General features: G+C 42.0%; 1 protein-coding gene across 1 annotated transcript in view; it reads left to right on the forward strand.

The window, feature by feature from the left end:
• Window positions 1–18371, forward strand: part of IKKbeta (inhibitor of nuclear factor kappa B kinase subunit beta) — a 209273-nt gene that overhangs the window by 136035 nt on the left and 54867 nt on the right. The gene's annotated exons all lie outside the window — the stretch shown is intronic.

Below are 18371 nucleotides of genomic sequence, written 5' to 3' on the forward strand. Positions count from 1 at the left end.
CCTGTCTAACACACAGTACAATTCCTTGCAGACCATAGAGAAAAACACCCTACAGAACATCCCTGGTCACACCAAAACCAGTCACACAGCTCACATATACCGTACTTTGAAACTAATATCCTCCCTGTTAGAAAATATCTTGACATGAGAGGCATACAGCTTTACACAGCACCTTGTACTAATACACAACATCCTTGTTATTAAATGATAAGAGCCTCAAAACTCAACTATACACGTAAAACAGTCTTCACACAAACGTTGTCAGACCCTCTTCAACAGCATCCCACCTCCAGACATCTCAACACTAGCAATGAGGAAACATGTAGATACTCATTTCACATGCAGGACAGTACAACTCCTCGATCAGAACACTCAGTTACAAGTCCTCCCTCACGACATTCATCCACCAGAGGTACAGAACTGGTATCCTTGAACAGAGCTGACCAAGTACACTTAACCAAGCTTAGATCAGGACATCACCCAGCCTTCCTCTGTTATGGGACTGGCTTAGATTTGGGTTGGATTTAGTCACAGATGACACATACCCTGCTTGTGAAATAGGCCGACATAACACTCATAATGGAGCACTGCACAGCACTTGCTGCACGAAGACGCAGAAACAGCATCAGTGGTGCAAAAATCAAATGGGATGACCCCATAGGGGCAGTAGCCTACCTGCATCATCAGGTCTATGCAGACCGGGGTTAAACAGGAAGAACAATGGTAGTGCAATGCCCCATTTTGTGATATATTTGTTTAGGTGTCGCTTGAAATGAGGGAGAGGAAATGTTCCTAAAATACTGATATTTTCATCATATGACACTTTTGTGGTAGATGGGGGCATCCATCATCCACTCACTTAGTGTAGTGGTACTCTGTTTTTAGGGTAGCTCTACATTGAGTGGCAAGCCAAATGATTTCCTGTAAACCAGGAAAGCATTCACAACACTGGGTGGTAATCTTATAACCAACCAACACATATTCCCTACGTGACAGTAAGTGGGTTGGCGGAGGGTTAGTGCCCCTCCCCGGAAAACGACTGACTAAATATACGAACAAGAAGCCTCGGACCAGGACTGACCAAAAGGTGACGACTAAGGACCGAACAAAGGACACAGTACGGATGGCAACTTGGAATGTAAGGGGTGCAAATGATGAGGTGAAAGAGAGAGAGATTATCCAGGTGCTTGAGGGTGTGAAAGTGGATATATGTAAATTATGGTAACAAACTAAATGGAGAGGTGAGAGAGTGAGAGAATGGGAGTGTGGATGGGGTATATGTGTGGGAGTAGGTGTGAATGAGCAGGCAAATGGATTGTGTATTGTGGTGAGAAACAGATGGGAGGAGAACATAAGGGAGCATGGATCGGTCGGCTCAAGGATTGTGTGGGTAAGATTGAAAGTTGGACTACAAATGTGGGTGATTGTGTGAGTGTATGCACCAATGCAAGATCGTGCAAGCAGAGTGAGAGAAGAGTTCTGGACAGATGTGGAAGTGTGCATGGAAAAATTTGAAAGAAATGAGTGAGTGTTTTTGATTGGCAATATGAATGGTAAAGTAGGGAATGCGAAGGTGGATGGAGTAGTTGGTGAGTGGGGTGTGCCTGCTGAGGTAGATGAGAATGGCAGTGCTTTAGTAGACATTTGTGCTGGGAGGGGGTTGGTGATAGCTAATACCTTCATCAGGCACAAAATGATCCATAGGTATTCATGGCGAGTGTTGAGAAGGGTGGGTGGTGAATTGAATGAATGGAAGGCAAAGATTGATTATGTGGGTGTGGATGAAAGGATGCGAAGGTGTGTGAGGGATGCAAGAATGTATTGAGGTTGGGGGGGTGGACTTTCTGACCACCACTTGGTGGTGGTGAGAATCAAGGTCCAAATGAAATGGAGACATAGAAAAAGGAAAGGATGGAAGGAAATAGTATATGCAAGGAGAGTGGAAAGGTTACAAGAGGATGAGAAAGAGGCAGAATACAAGAGGGAAGTGGAGGAGCGATTGGATAAATATGGATTGGAGCAGATGGGGGACGTGGAAGGTGTGTGCAGGTTATTCACAGAAGAAATCTGTGCAGCATGAGGTGGTGTGTGAGGTGAAGAGAAGACGAAAGGGGGTGCAAGGAACAGCATGGTGGAATGAAGAGGTGACACAGGCTGTGGCACAACAGAAGAAACCATATAATGACTGGATTAGAAACGGGCGTGGAAGAAGTTGAGAGACGGAAGAGAGAGTTATGTGTTGAGAGGAAGAGAGAGGTGAAAAGATTAGTGAAAGAGATTAAGAAGAGAGTGGATGAGGAATTTGGAAGGAACTTGTGTGTAAAGTGGAGGGAATGTAAGAAAATGTTCTGGAAAGAGGTAAAGAGAGTTAGACTGGGTGGCAGTGAAGTTAGCTGGGGAGTGAAAGATAAAAATGGTAGATTACTAGTGGAGAAGGGAGAAAAAGTGAGCAGATGGAGAGAACACACTGAGGAATTGTTAAACTTAGAGAATGAAAATAATGCGAGTATAAGTGGCTGGGGAATGGCTGGGAGATGGAGGGATGTGGGAAAAAAGGAAGAAATCAGCAAGATGGAAGTAGTGGAAGCAATGAAGAAAGTCAAAATGAGGAAAGCCCCAGGAATTGATGGAGTGTGTGGTGAAATGCTGAAGCACTGGGGAGAGATAGTAGTAGAACGAATGTGGAAGATGTGCAGATTGGCCTGGGAGGAAGGTAGATTCCCGGAGGATTGGAAATCAGGTATAATTATGCCCTTGTACAAAGGAAAAGAGGAAAAAGAAGTGTATGGTAATCATAGGGGCATTTGTCTTCGTAGTGTAATAGGAAAATATGGTGGATACTTATTGACAGGTTAGGGAAATAACAGAGGAATTAGTTGGAGAAGAACAGGGATGTTTTAAGAAGGGAAGGAGTTGTGTAGATCAGATATTCATTCTTAGATCTTTAGTGGAAAAGTTTCTAGAATAGGGAAACAAGTTGTATGCAGCCTTCATAGATTTGGAGAAAGCATATGGCAGGGTGGATTGACAAGGATTGTGGAAAGTATTAAGAATTTGTGGAGTGGATGGGAAGTTGTTGAATGCTGTATGTGTGAGGGTGCTAAGGCTGCAATGCAGGTGGATAGTGAACTGAGTGAATTTTTCTACTTGAGGGTTGGATTGAAACAGGGATGTGTCATGTCTCCATCGTTATTCAGTCTGTATATGGATGGGGTTATAAAAGAGATACAAGGTAGAGCAGTGGATGTTAGAGTGACCCTAATGAAAGAGGGCAGTGTTTGGAAACTCCCTGTACTGTTGTTTGCAGATGATACTGTGTTGTTAAGTGAAGACGAAGGGGAGCTGCAAGGCTTGGTGGATGAGTTTGGGAGTGTGTGTAAGAAATGGAATCTAAAGGTGAATGTAGGGAAGAGTGAAGGTCTTTGAGAGAGGTGAAGTTAGTTAATGTACAGTGAGGTTGGATGAGGAGGAAATGGAAAATATGAGTATATTTAAGTATTTGAGTGGTGTGATGAGTAAGGATGGACGTTTGGAAGGTGAAGTGCTTGAAAGAGTACAACAAGGAAGAAAGGTTGCTGGTTCCTTGAAAGTAGTGATAAGAAACAGGGAAGTGAGCATGGAAGTGAAAAAGCTACTACATGACAGTATTGTGATATCAACTCAAATGTATGGAAGTGAAGCTTGGACCTTGTTGAAGGGACAGAAGTCAAGAGTGAGAGCAGTGGAAGTGAGGTATTCGAGAGGAGCATGTGAAGTCACATGGCGAGACAGATTGACAAATGAGGAAGTGAAGGAGCTTTATGGTGTGGATGTGGATGTGATAGGAAGACATTGAGGTGGTTTGGCCATGTGGAGAAGATGGGAAGTGAGAGACTGATGAGGAGAGTGTATGTGAGTGAGGTGGAGGGGGGGGAGAGGGAGGGGGAGGTCGAGGATGAGATGGAGGGATGGAGTGGAGAGGTACACCCACTGCAAATTGACTTAGGACCTACACACAGAATTGCTATGGGAGAGTTGTCTGTCTTCGCATTGTGTTTCCACCTCCATCAAATGAATTTTTTGGGCAAGAAGTAACTGGCAACTCCTCTGGTTTTGGCGGGAGGTGGTGAAACACTCAGCATGTCAGTGCTTGCCCAGAAGCAAGAGTGGGGGTTTATGTTCCCGTCTCTCCAAGCTTGCACCTCCCTCTTTTTTCGTATGCATTACTGTTTGCCCTGTCATTTTCCTAGAGTTGAGTTGTCATACCTGGAAAGTACTGCTCAAGGGATGAGAGGGTCCATATCATTGCATGGAGGCAGGATAATGTCCCTATCAACATAATTTGTGAACGTACTAGACGTGCAAAGTCGACCGTCATGAAGATTCTTGCTGCAGCACGGTCTGCCACCTGATGTCGTATCAGAGCACAAACATGGCTGTGGAAAGAAGAGGACGACATCCAGAGGTACAGATACGCTTCTGAGGAGGAAAGTAATCAAGAATTCTCGACTGACAGCAGCTGAATTGAAGAGAGTGCATCCCCAGCATTTGCAAGACGTCTGAATTCGAACTATCCAACTCCGTTTGCAGAAGGAGCTGGGTTTGCTGAGCCGTACCGCAACCAAGAAACTGCTTCTTAGTGACTGCATGAAGAAGCAGCGTGTTCAGTTTGCCAAGAAGTTTGCACACTGGATATCAGATGAGTGTAGAAAAGTTATGTTTTCCAATGAAAGCACATTTTAAGTGTTCCAGGTGTGTTCTGCCAAGGTTCGCCGCCTTGCCTCCGGTAGTCGATATGACCCTACTTACACGGTGCCGACTGTTAAGCACCCACAATCAGTAATGGTATGGGGGTGTTTCTCAGGTGAAATGGGAAGGGGAGGCCTCTACTTTCTTCCTAAGAACTTGATGATGAATGGTGGCTTGTACATTCAAGTTCTGAAAAATCATTTGTTAAACTTTTTTGCTATTCATGGGTGCGACTTTTTCATGCACGATTCAGCTCCATGTCACAAGTCAAGATAGGTGACAAATGGCTTCAGGATTATCGGATTGAGGTCCTCGACTGGCCTGGCAACAGTCCTGATCTAAATCTGATAGAAAACTGCTGGGCAAAGATGAAGAAAATCATGGCAAAGAACTGACAAATATTTTGTGCAAAGAAATGTCCTTAGATTATTTTAGAGATCTAAGTGATTCCATGCCAAAACGCATCCAACTGGTCCTGAAAAACAAGGGAAACATGATTTCATATTAATGAATGGAATTTCATGAACAAACATTTTGATATACCATGATTTCTGTGCTTTTTAATTTCTTGTGGGGGGAGGTCCTAAGTCAGTCTGCAGTAGCTGTATATGAGGCGCTGAATTCATTACCGGGCTAAGCGCCAAAATGGCCGCCAAGCACCTGCATGCACCAACCAGTAGCTAAACCATTCCTCTATATGCTAGAAGTAAAAACGTGCTGAGAAACAATCTACAAAGGGGTCAAAACTCAGGTTAAGTAGACGTGTGTTGTGTTGTCGTGTCACACAGCAAAAAAACCCATCCGGTTCCACACTAGTGCTCAAGGCAGGTGACTGGGTCCAGAATTCCGCCAGGTGTAGGGTCACTTTTCGTATGAGTTCAGCCTGTCCTATGTTCCGTATGTTGACTCCCCGTGATGTTGAAGTGAATGTAAGAGCATTACCGGGCTGTATCCCAGCCCCTTTCCTTACTCCACTTGAAGCTGACCAATCAGATAGTCGGGTTGCACTGCAGCTAGCCAATAAGCTGATACCTGACACTACTCCCACCAGCAGCTGTGGAGGGGAGAGAAGGGACAGTATTGTTCTCTCACCTGCCATGTGGGTGCTTTCTTATTATTATTAGAATATTTTTTAACCATTATTACTATTATTATTATTGCCATTGTGTTTGTGAAGTTACTGGTACTTGTAACTGTTTTTTTTTTTTTTTTTTTTTTTTTTTTTTTCCCAGGTTACAGGGGTTTTCTGATAATGTCCTCATACATTGAATGCTATCTTACTTTTTTATTATTATCAGCAATATAATATTTTATTATGTTTTTCTTGATGTTTGTGATGTGGCTCATTTTTATTGGTGGTTAAAAACTCTGAGAAAAACAAAGTTTCCGACCTTTAAACTGCTATTATTTTGAAAATAATAATATTTATGTCATAGAACTTTGATTTTATTCCACAGTATGACACTCCTGGGACATTATGCAAATATATTATTGGCCTATTATGATGTATTCCTGTAGTTATTAGTAGGATCAAAATATTTTCTAAGCAGATTGGTCAGGCAGTGGGGGGCAAAATTATCCTTCTTCACACGATATCATCATGATTAATGACAGATAGCGCAAAATAGAGATTATTGCAATAAAGGAAATACCATCAGCTACATTTAAAAAAAAAGACACACATCAAAATAACACAAGCAGTTACTGAGATATCAAAGTTTTAAAGTTGCCAGACTTTAAACGCATTTTCTGGCGTTTTGTAGTTTTGGTGCTTAGCCCAGTAATGAACTCAGCACCTCCTATGAGAGAGGGGGGTGTGAGCTGGGAGCAGGGCAGTGAAATGGCGGAGGACAGGGCGACATGAAGGCGATTTGTTTGTGGCCACCCCTTGCGGGATTAAGGCGTCTGGCAATAGATAGGTAGATGACATTTTTTAGCTTTCTTCATTGAGTTTGGTGTGATTTCTTGGCTGCCATCTCTTGTAACAGAACCAATTTGAATTCATTAATTATTTCTTAGTGGTAAGGGGGCACGCTCACCATCTATTCTCTCAATGTAATGCTACTCTCGGCTGACTGCCTTTTCCTCTCTTCCTTCTTTCTTTCCTTGCCTCCTCTTCTGTCTTTCCTTCATTCTTTCCTCCTCCTTTGTCTATGGGTGACTCTTGAGTAACAAGCCAAATGGTTTCCTGTACACCAGGAAATCATTTACCATGCTGGGTGGTAACCATATAACCAAATTATGGCACCTGGTGGTTTAATGGGTAATTTTGGTGCTCCAACCAGATTGAGCCTCTTTAGGTTTATATCCAAGGGGTGGTTAGGGTTTATTGCTCACATAATGCCACTTGGGGATGTGTGAAGCTGGTTACTCTCATCTTAAATGTCAGGACCAACTTGCCTAGCCCCGGGCCCCTACAATTCTCATGGGGCAACACAGGATTAAATTTTTTTTTTTTCTTTTATATGCAAGGAAGAAGGAACCAAAGGCCAATGGCTTGCAAACTGCTCCCTCCAAGAAAAAAACAGAAACAACAGAGAGCCAAATTCAAGATCCATTCATTTTGAGATGCCTGGACACACTGCCTTTGAAAGATTGGAGATCATAGGCAGTAGGAAAAACAGACAGAGGGAGACAGTTCTAGAGTTCTGTTGCATACGTGAAGGACTGGGAGTTGCGGTTAACTCTTGCATTAGAGAGCTGGACAGAAAAGGGATGAGAGTTTGTTGCTAGTTGGGTGCTGTGTACCTGGTGTAGCGGTAGAGGGATGCAAGCAGACAGTTCAGAGGAGCGGTGACCATTGAAGTAGCGATAGAAAAGAGATAAAGATGCAACAGTGTGGTGAAGAGGCAGAGGTTGAAGGGAGCCAGTAAGACGAGGAGAGTTAATAATATGAAAAGCCTTTGACTCCACCCTGTGAGAATAGCTGTGTGTGGGGAGCCTCCCTACACATGAAAGTTGTACTCAGTACAGGGGCGAATAAAACCTGTGTATGAAGTCAACACCTGTGCAGGGGTAAAGAAGGTATGGAGTCGGCTTAGCACACCCAATCCCTTGGAGGCAGATTTTACAAGAGAGGTAATATGTTCTTTCCAAGATAAATCCTGAGAGAATGAAACCCCAAGTATGTTTAAAGATGATACAGGATTGAGCTGGGTATTGTTGAGAATTAGTGGATACTCCGGTGGAGGTTTCGTTGGGTTGATAGTTGTAAGAACTGAATTCTGGATGCATTAAAAACAAGGTTATTTTTACTCTAATCAGAGATATGAGCCAAGTCAGACACTATGTGTGCCATAGTCATATCCCTTGTTTGTTGAAGTAACTGCTGAGATGGACGCTGCGGGAAGCAAATGGAAAGGTGAAGAGTAGAGTCATCAGCATATGAGTGAATATGGTTAGATGTACAACTTAGAAGGTCATTGATGAATAAAAGGAAGAAAGTTGGAGATAGGACAGAGCCCTGAGGAACACCACTATTGATAGCTCTAGAAGAAGAATGATGGCTGTCTACAACAGCAGCTATAGAACTACCAGAAAGGAAGCTAGAGATGAAGGCACAGAAAGAAAGATAAAAACCATAAGAGGGTAGTTTGGAAATTGAAGATTTATGCCAGACTCAACTGAAAGCCTTTGAGATGTCAAGTGCAATGGCAAAGCTTTGGCCATACTCCCGAAAGGAGGATGACCAGGAGTCTGAAAGGGAGGTGAGAAGATCACCAGTGGTGCGTTCCCGGCAAAACCCATACTGATGATCAGAATGAAGATTGTGATAGGAAAGATGCTTTAAAATTTTTTTGGTAAGAACAGACTCGAAAACATTCGAAAATACAGGATGTTAAAGCAATTGGGTGATAGTTAGAGGGGATGGGAATGGTCACTCTTCTTTGGGAGAGGATGAATGAGAACAAACTTCCAGCAAGAAGGAAATCTGCAAGTTGATAGACAAAGGTGAAAGAGTTTACCTAGGCAGGGTGTAAGAACAGAAGCACATTTCCTGAGGACAACAGGAGGGACCCCATCAGGCCCATATGACTTGTTAGTACGGAGGCCAGTGATGGCAGAAAATACATAAGTTGAAGAAATTATAATGTCAGGCCATGATAAAATCAGAGGAGGGAAGAGATGGAGGGACAGCACCGGAATTGTCTAAGGTGGAATTGGAGGAGAAAGTCTGAGCGAAGAGATCTGCTTTATCAGTAGAAGAAATAGCTACACAGCCATCAGAGTGGAACAGAGGAGGGAAGGATGATGAGGTAAAGTTGTTAGAAAGGTTTTTGGCAAGGTGCCAGAAGGAGTGGGAAGAATTCGAGTCAGAGAATTCAGAGCATATAGTACGGATGAAATTATTTTTAGCAGAGTGAAGATCAGACTTAGCATGATTCTGGGCAGAAACATAAGAATGATGAGATTCAGGGGTTAGTTGGCTCTGGTAACATTTGTAGGCCTTCTCCTTGTTGTAGACAGCATTAGAACAAGCATGATTAAACCAAGTTTTTTTTAGCATTAGTCAAAGGATATGAGAAAGGAATGTATGCTTCGTGCCAGAGAGAATGACCTCCGTAATGCCCAGGACACACTCAGATTGCTCTTGGCCATGGAAGCAATAATTATTCCAGGGAAAATCAAAGTAGCACTGCCTTAGGACCTCCCAATCAGCAGCTTGCCACAACCGACGTTTCTTTGGACGGTCCATAGGCCACACTGGAGCGATAGGACAGGTTAAGGTGATAGGTTGTGACTGGAGGAGGCCAACTGAGAGGAAAGATTTATAATGTAAGTAGATGGATTAGTTGTAAGGAAGAGGTCAAGTATGTTGGATCTCTCACCAAAGCGGTCAGGGATACGGGTGGGGTATTCTCTCTCTCTCTCTCTCTCTCTCTCTCATTCCATGTTTTATGTTGTAGATTTTTGGGGTTAGCTTTCATCAGGAGATGGCATCAGAGGTTTTAATGGCTCTAATATTTGTTGTAAGAGATGGATGTGGTACAAGTTGTGTGGAATTGATGCTATCAGATGCTTGTCGTTTGATGTTGGTTAGTAAAGTTTCTGTGGAGTGTGGTGCTCTAAAGTCATGTTGTGAGGGAGCAAGGGTGACATGAGATGCGATTTTGTTAGATTGGATGGTATGCAAAGTAGTGTTATGGGTCTGTAGGAAGAAGGATGTGTTGGTTCCTTGTTTGGTTTTAGTACAGTGATAATAGTTCCATGTTTCCAGATGTTACAAATGCTGCAATGTATGTATGAGTAGTTGCTGATGTTTGTGAGGGCTTGGATGATGTGTGGGCTTGTTTTTCAGGTGTAGGTTGCTGATGCCATCCAGCCCTGTGCATGTAGCTTTGTTCTCTTGATAATGTTATGTTTCTGTTCTTGAGTGAAGAGGATTGCGTTATGATTGAGAGGAAAGGTCATACCATGCAGAGAAGCTTGTTTTTCTGACTCAGTGCATGTTGGTGTAAGATGACTTATGTTTGCACAGTGGTTTACAGTTTTTTTTTTTTTTTTTTTTTTTTTTTTTTTTCTGACTCAGGGCAAAGGCTTTAGGGCCTATTTCTTGGGGGCAGTGACCTATCCCAAGGCCCAGTAGTCCTCCTACACCTCCACATCACCACCTTGGCGCTAACACCCACCATCCGTTTTGAATACATGCTAGGGCAGTCTTATACAGGACTGGTGTGTTGGTTTTAGCCGGGGTATTTTTATGACATGTTGGCGGGTCATCTGGTGGATCAGGAAAGTCTGCTTTTAGGAAATTCAGATCCTTAAACTGTTCCCTGTCCCAGCCAGGATTCGATCCTGAGTCCATTAGGACTGCAGGCTCTCTCTCTACCAATTCAGCCACCGCTTGTTGACTTGTTTCTTGTAAGAAGGGATGTGCTGGTGCTGGTAGTGTTGGTGGCATGGGTATTGGAGATGAATTCTTCTGATTTGATATTGCTGTTAAGCGTTTTGTGGAGCCCAGCGGGGTCTGTGGAGTAGTTGAGTTTTGTTATTAACCTCTAAATGGCCACCGGTGTCGAACAACATTTTACTGGAGCTTGGCTGGTGGTGTTGATGGAGCATGACCTGTTAAAAACTGCACTCAATTTTAGGAAGGAACGAAGGTCTGGGAGATGTTGACACAGACCCACTCTACCCTTCAAATCATTCAGGTGGTCAGTACATCTTGTGAATTGGTCATGAGTGGATGTCTTTTGCTCCCCTCAAGCATTAGTGTAAGTAAGTATAAGAAGCAAAAAGGTCAAGAAAGGAAAGAAAGTGTGTGTCCCAAGTAGACAGTGACTGCTTATCAATGTTTGCTATTGACCTGGGAAGAGAGGGGAGAGAGATAAGCTTCCCTCATGCTCCCTTGTCCTCCCCACTGTACAACCCCCAACCCTACAGTGTAAAAAGGTAAGTTATTTTTTCTTTTACTCATTTTATTTGTCATTATTTCTTTTATTGTACTGTTTTTTTTTTTTTTTTTTTTTTTTTTTTTTTTTTCAGGAAATATATTCATATTCTTTGTTTATTGTACTTACAGCTGCAACTTACAACCTCACCATCCCCATACCCCTCCTTCCCCATCCCACTATGTTCATCTTTGGCCGTATTGTTTTTTGACTGCAAGGGTTGTCTCTACACTGCTGCACCCCTTTCTCCTCTCTTTCCATACATATTATACCACCCAGAGTAAAAAAAAAAAGAAAAAAAAAATACAGGAATAAACATTATTAACATAAGTACATATATTATGTAAGTACATCTATTATGTACTGAATTTGTCATTTCACATATTGTTGTTTTGCACAAGCATTTCAGCAGCATACGAGGTGTTCTCGTGGTGAATACATGGATGTAAAACCATCCCTTCCCTTCACATTAATTCCCTTATGACATATGCTAATCTTGGGTCATATTGAATCCTAGCCGTGACGGTTCAGCCTGTACACACAAAGGAGGACCCACTATCTTGAAACTGCCTGAAAATAGCATCTTTCTTCTCTCTTTCATAATGAATCATACCACCCATATTAAAGAGAAACAGCTCCATACAAAGATAAATTTTATAAACATAAAAAATAGCTTGGGTCATATTGATTCCTGGCCGTGATGGTTCAGCTTGTACACACAAAGGAGGACCCACTATCTTGAAACAGACTGAAAATAGCATCTTTCTTCTCTCTTTCAAAATGAATCATACCATCCATAGTAAAGAAAAAACAGCTCCATACAAGGATAAATGTTTTAAACATAAAAAATAGAGAAAACATTCATAACTATGTTGTTTTTCTTTATAAGTATACACATTATTCACTGAATTTTTCCATTTTACATATTTTACATATTTTGTCCAGGTGCTTGAGGGTGTGAAAGTGGATTTATGTGGATTAACTGAAACTAAATGGAGAGCTGAGAGAGAGGGAATGGGAGTATGGATGGGGTATATGCATGGAAGTAGGTGAGAATGAGAGGGCAAAAGAAGGAGTGTGTATTGTTGTGAGTAACAGATGAAAGGAGAATATAAGAGAGTATGGATCAGTTGGCTCAAGGATTGTATGGGTAAGATTGAAAGTTGGACTACAAATGTGGGCGTTTGTGTACGTGTATGCGCCAACGCAAGATCGTCAAGCAGAGTGAGAGAAGAGTTCTGGACAGATGTGGAAGTGTGCATGGAAATTTTTGAGAGGGTTGAGAGACTGTTTTTGACTGGAGATGTGAATGGAAAAGTAGGGAATGTGAAGGTGGATGGAGTAGTTGGTGAGTGGGGTATTCCTGCGGAGATGGATGAGAATGGCAGTGCTTTAGTGGACATTTTTACTGGGAGGGGTTGGTGATAGCCAATACCCTCTTTTGGCACAAAATGATCCACAGGTATATGTGGCGACTGATGAGAAGGGTGGATGGTGAACTGAATGAACAGAAGGCAATGATTGATTATGTATGTGTGGATGACAGGATGAGGTGTGTAATGGATGCAAGAGTATATAGAGGTTGGGGGAGTGGACTCTCTGACCACCACTTGGTGGTGGTCAGAATGAGTGTCCAAATGAAATGGAGAAATAGAAGAAGGGAAGGACAGGAGGAAGTAGCTCATACAAAGAGGGTGGAAAGGTTACAAGAGGTTAAAAAAAGGGCAGAATATAAGAGGGAATTGGAGGAGTGATTGGGTAAATAGGGATTGGAGCAGATGGGGGACGTGGAAGGTGTGTGCAAGATAATCACAGAAGAAATCTGCGCATCATGTGAGGTGGTGTGTGGGGTGAAGGGAAGATGAAAGGGGGTACAGGGAACATCAGGGTGGAATGAAGAGGTGAGAGAGGCTGTGACACAAAAGAAGAAAGCATATAATGAGTGGATGAGAAACAGGGGCGTGGAAGAAGCTGAGAGACGGAAGAGAGAGTTATATGTAGAGAGGAAGAGAGAGATGAAAAGATTAGTAAGAGAGAGTAAGAAGAGTGTGGATGAGGAATTTGGAAGTAACTTCAGTATAAAGTGGAGGGAATGTAAGAAAATGTTCTGGAAAGAGGTAAAGAGAGTAAGACAGGGTGCCAAAGAAGGCAATTGGGGAGTGAACGATAAAAATGGTAGATTACTAGTGGAGAAGGGAGAAAATGTGAGTAGATGGAGAGAACACTAAGAATTGTTGAACATAGAGTATGAAAGTAATGTGAGTATAAGTGGCTGGGGAATGGCTGGGAGACGGAGGGATGTGAGAAGAGAGGAAGAAATCAGTAGGAAGGAAGTTGTGGAAGCAATGAAGAAAGCTGAAATGGGGAAAGCCCCAGGAATTGATGGAATGTGTGGTGAATGCTGAAGCATGGGGGAGAGATAGTAGTAGAATGGATGTAGAAGATGTGCAGATTGGCCTGGGAGGAAGGTAGAGTCCCAGATTATTGGAAGTCAGGTATAATTATTCCCCTGTACAAAGGAAAAGGGGAAAAAGAAGTACTGTATGTAGTAATCACAGGGGCATTTGTCTTCTTAGTGTAATAGGAAAAGTATATGGCAGGATACATATTGACAGAATTAGGGAAATAACAGAGGAATTATTGGAGAAGAACATGGAGGTTTTAGGAAGGGAAGAGGTTGTGTAGATCAGATATTCATTCTTAGATTATTAGTGGAAAAGTTTCTAGAAAAGGGAAAGAAGTTGTTTGTGGCCTTCATGGATTTGGAGAAAGCATATGACTGGGTGGATAGACAAAGATTGTGGAAAGTATTAAGAATATGTGGAGTAGATGGGATGTTGTTGAATGCCGTGAAGAGTATGTATGATGGTGCTAAGGCTGCAGTGCATGTGGATAATGAACTGAGTGAATGTTTTTATCTGAAGGTTAGACTGAAACAGGGATGTGTCATGTTTCCATGGTTGTTCAATCTGTATATGGATGGGGTTATAAAAGAGATACAAGATAGGGCTGTGGATGTTGGAGTGGTCCTAATGAGAGAGGGCAGTGTTTGGAAACTCCCTGTACTGTTGTTTGCAGATGATACTGTGTTGTTAAGTGAAGACGAAGGGGAGCTGCAAGGCTTGGTGGATGAGTTTGGGAGAGTATGTAAAAAATGGTATCTAAAGGTGAATGTAGGGAAGAGTAAAGTTATGGTCTTTGAGAGAGGTGAAGTCAGTTAATGTACAGTGAGGTTGGATGAGGAGGAAATGGAAAATGTGAGTGCGTTTAAGTACTTGGGTAGTGTGATGTGTAAGGATGGAAGTTTGGAAGTGCTTGAAAGGGTACAACAAGAAAGAAAGGTTGCTGGTTCCTTGAAAGCAGTGATAAGAAACAGGGAAGTGAGCATGGAAGTGAATAAGTTACTACATGACAGTATTGTGATACTCACTCTATCATATGGAATTGAAGCTTGGACCTTGTTGGAGGGACAGAAGTCAAGAGTGAGAGCTGTGGAAATGAATGATTTGAGAGGTGCATGTGGAGTCACATGGAGAGACAGAGTGACGAATGAGGAAGTGAAGGAGCTTTATGGTGTGGATGTGGATGTGATAGGAAGCGTTAGGAGAAACACATTGAGGTGGTTTGGCCATGTGGAGAGGATGGAGTATAAGAGGTGGAGTGAGGGAGAGGGAGGGGGAGGCCAAGGAGGAGATGGTGGGATGGAATGGAGAGGTATATAAGAGAGGGGTGTGTGAGCTTGTAGCAGGGCGGTGAAATGGCGGGGGACAGGGTGACATGGAGGCGATTTGTTTGTGGCCATCCCTTATGGGATTAAGGCGTCTGACAGTAGATAGATAGATAGATATTTCTAGTTTTGCACGAGTATTTCAGCAACACATGAGGTGTTCTCGTGGTGAATATATGGATGGAAAACCTTCCCTTCTCTTCCCTTCACACAAATTCCCTCATATGAGCTGCTAATCGCGGGATGTATAGAATTTTAGCTGTTGTGATTCAGCTTGTACACACAAAGGAGGATCCTTATGTGGTTAGAGTTTAAAAACACCATATCTTGCTCCTCTTCAGACACAGACTAAACCACCCAGACAACAAAAATAACATGATACTTGCATAAACACAATAAAGAAAAAAATGTGAAAAAAATTCATAATTATATATATATTTTTTAATGAAACCTCCCTGATTATGTGCTGATTTTGTTTGTAGTACACATACCTAGCCATTGCAAATCATTTCAGTGCCACTTAAATTTTTTGGCTTTGTGCAATTTTTTTTTTTTTTCCATAGTTTACACTGACATGTATGCAGTCATTTGTGAAAATTTTTGCATATCATTGCAAGGCATAGTATGGGTTTAGGAAGCTAAAAATTGCATTGCCAAGTGCACGGGACATTTCTGTTTGGTAAAGAAAAAAATTCAAAAGAAAAAAATTTGATTTTTGAAATTTGAAAAAATGGTGCCGGGGCTGACTGTTGAGTCTCAACAATTTCTGGACCCATGGCCATTGAGGGGTTAAGACTTTCAATTTTTCTGTTGTCTTTGTGTTAATTTTGATTGTCAGTTTCATGTTTTACTTGCTAGAGCCTCATGAGTGTATAGTATATTGTGTGTATGTGGGAGAAGGGAGTTTTGTTCAGTGAGTCACATTGTTTTGTAATAAAATGCAAGCAGTCTCCATTGTAATGTCATCTGTTGCATAGTGGAATATGGTGCTTGTCTGTGGTATGAATGATATTGTTGAGTTTCATATTGTGCTTGTCAGGACTGTTAATGGGCGTGTTGTATAGTGTACGGTACTGAAGCGGTTTTCAGCTTCCTCAATAAATTTTGCCCAGTTTGCTTTGTTGAAGTAGTATATAAATGATATGTGATTACTCCAATTTGTGGTGTGTTTTGTATTGATGATGATAGGGAGGTGATTGAAGGAGGTTTGGATTATGTCCACCACCTAGGTGTTGGTGCGTGAAAGTGTGGCTGAACAGCATGTGATGTTAGGGAGGAGGGAGAGCAGAGTCCTTGGTGTGGAATGTAAGTGTATTGTGAGATGTCATTAAGAATGTACATGTTGAACTGTGTTGCAATGTCAGGGCCTCAGTAGTTGTCTTGGTTGTGTTTGTACCGGGCAGTGTTTTTGCATTGAAGTCCTCAGCAATAATAGAGTTGGGTGCCTGTTTTGTGGGGAGGAGCCAGGGGTTGCATTGCATCGGTATGGCGTGGGAGGTGTTGGGGAATATAAATGTTGATAATGTTAAATTCTTGTTTGTGACCAGGACTGAGTGACAGTATTTCTAATGTGATGCCATTTTGAGAGAGTGATTGTGTCGTTTGTGTTGTGTCTTTGGAGACGCTGGATAGGTGAAAGTAAGTGATGAGACCTACCGCATGGCCGTCAGTTTTGTTTGTGCGGATGTGTGAATTGTAACTGATGTATTTACCTATTTGTATTTACCTATTTGTAGTATACAGGAATTGAGCAATGCTCGTGTTGTCTTGTCTCCATATCCACATTTATCAAGTCTACCTTTACACACATGAATGTTTTTTTCATGCACCACCTCTTTGTCTAAGTCGTTCCAAATATTTAAGTATTTACCTAATATACCCGTACCTAATTGTGATATTCACGGAATGTACTATGCTCGTGGGTTTCCGTTGCTGTTTCTCAATAAGTCAAGTTTAGCTTTAAACTCATTCAAGTTTTTAGACTGGACGATCTCTCTGTCCAGGCTATTCCATAAGTCTATACTTGTGTAAGGAAAGCTATATTTCTTGATATCCTTCAAACAGCTTGACTTTTTCAATTTCATTCCGTGTCCTCTTGTTGCTCTCTTATCCCATACAAACAGATCTTCTTTGTCAATTTTATCTACTCCCACCATGGTCCTGAACACTGCAATCATGTCTCCCTTCTTTCTCCTTTCCTCTAAGGAAGGCAAATCCAGCTTTTCCAGCCTCTCTCTCTGTATGACAGGTCTGCCACACTGGGGACCATCTTGGTTGCTGTTCTTTGTATTCTCTCAATCTTGTTTATATCTTTCTTTTTGTGTGGGGACCACACTACCGCTGCATATTCTAACCTGGGGCGGATCATGGCCACTATCAATTTTTTCATCATCTCCTCATCCATATAATGAAATGCTACTCTTATGTTAGTCAAGAGTTTATAAGTCTCTCCAACTATCTTGTTAATGTGCTTTTCTGGTGACAAACTATCTTGGACCAGCACTCCCAAATCTTTCTCTACTCTCCTTTTTGTGATTAATTCATTACCCAACAAATAATTCAGTGTTGGCCTTCTGGTACTTTTACCCATTTCCTATATTTTACATTTCTTTACATTAAATTTCATTTCCCATGTCCGGCTCCAATCATGTATCCTATCCAAATCCTCCTGCAGTATTTTACAATCCTCCTCAAGCTCTACCTTCCTCAAGATCTTTACATCATCAGCAAACAGACTTGCATAACTATTCACTCCATCTACCATATCATTTACGTAAATCAGGAACATTACTGGCACCAACACCGAGCCTTGAGGGACTCCACTTGTTACTTCCCTCCATCCAGACACCCTATCCTTTATTACTGTCCTCATTTGTCTGTCTCTCAAAAAGTCTCTCATCCATTCCAGAAGTTTCCCCTTCAGTCCTCCTATATATTCTAGTTTCCACATAAGTCTCTTATGAGGTACCTTGTCAAAGGCCTTCTCTAAGTACACACAATCCACCCAACCATCTCTCTCCTGTACCACGTCAATCGCTCTTGAGTAAAAGCTCAACAAGTTAGAAACACATGACCATCCACTTCTGAATCCAAACTGACATTCAGCCAAAATATTCATCTCTTCCAGATATTTTATCCATCTGTCTTTCAGGATTCTCTAACACAATTTTGCGACCATGCTGGTTAGAGACTGGTCTGTAATTCAGGGGTTCTTCCCTGTTTCCTCCCTTGTAAATTGGTACCACATTTGCCCTCTTCCATTCTTGTGGCACTTTCCCCTCTTCCATTGAGCATACGATTAAACTGTGAATTTTATCCGCCAGTTGTTCTCTGCATTCCTTCAGTACCCAATTAGAAATTCCATCAGGTCCTGGGGCTTTCCTTACAGCTTGAGTTTCCAGTAATTTATACACTTCCTGTACCTCCAATTTTATATCTTTTATCACGGGAACATTTCTAATCGCTCCCTCCCCTTCCACAAGCTCCTTTTCTTTAGTGAAAACTGACTGGAAACGTTTGTTCAT

The sequence above is a fragment of the Coenobita brevimanus genome, chromosome 94, assembly GCF_032717465.1.
Source record: "Coenobita brevimanus isolate Jiangsu-jjx chromosome 94, ASM3271746v2, whole genome shotgun sequence".
NCBI lineage: Eukaryota > Metazoa > Arthropoda > Malacostraca > Decapoda > Coenobitidae > Coenobita > Coenobita brevimanus.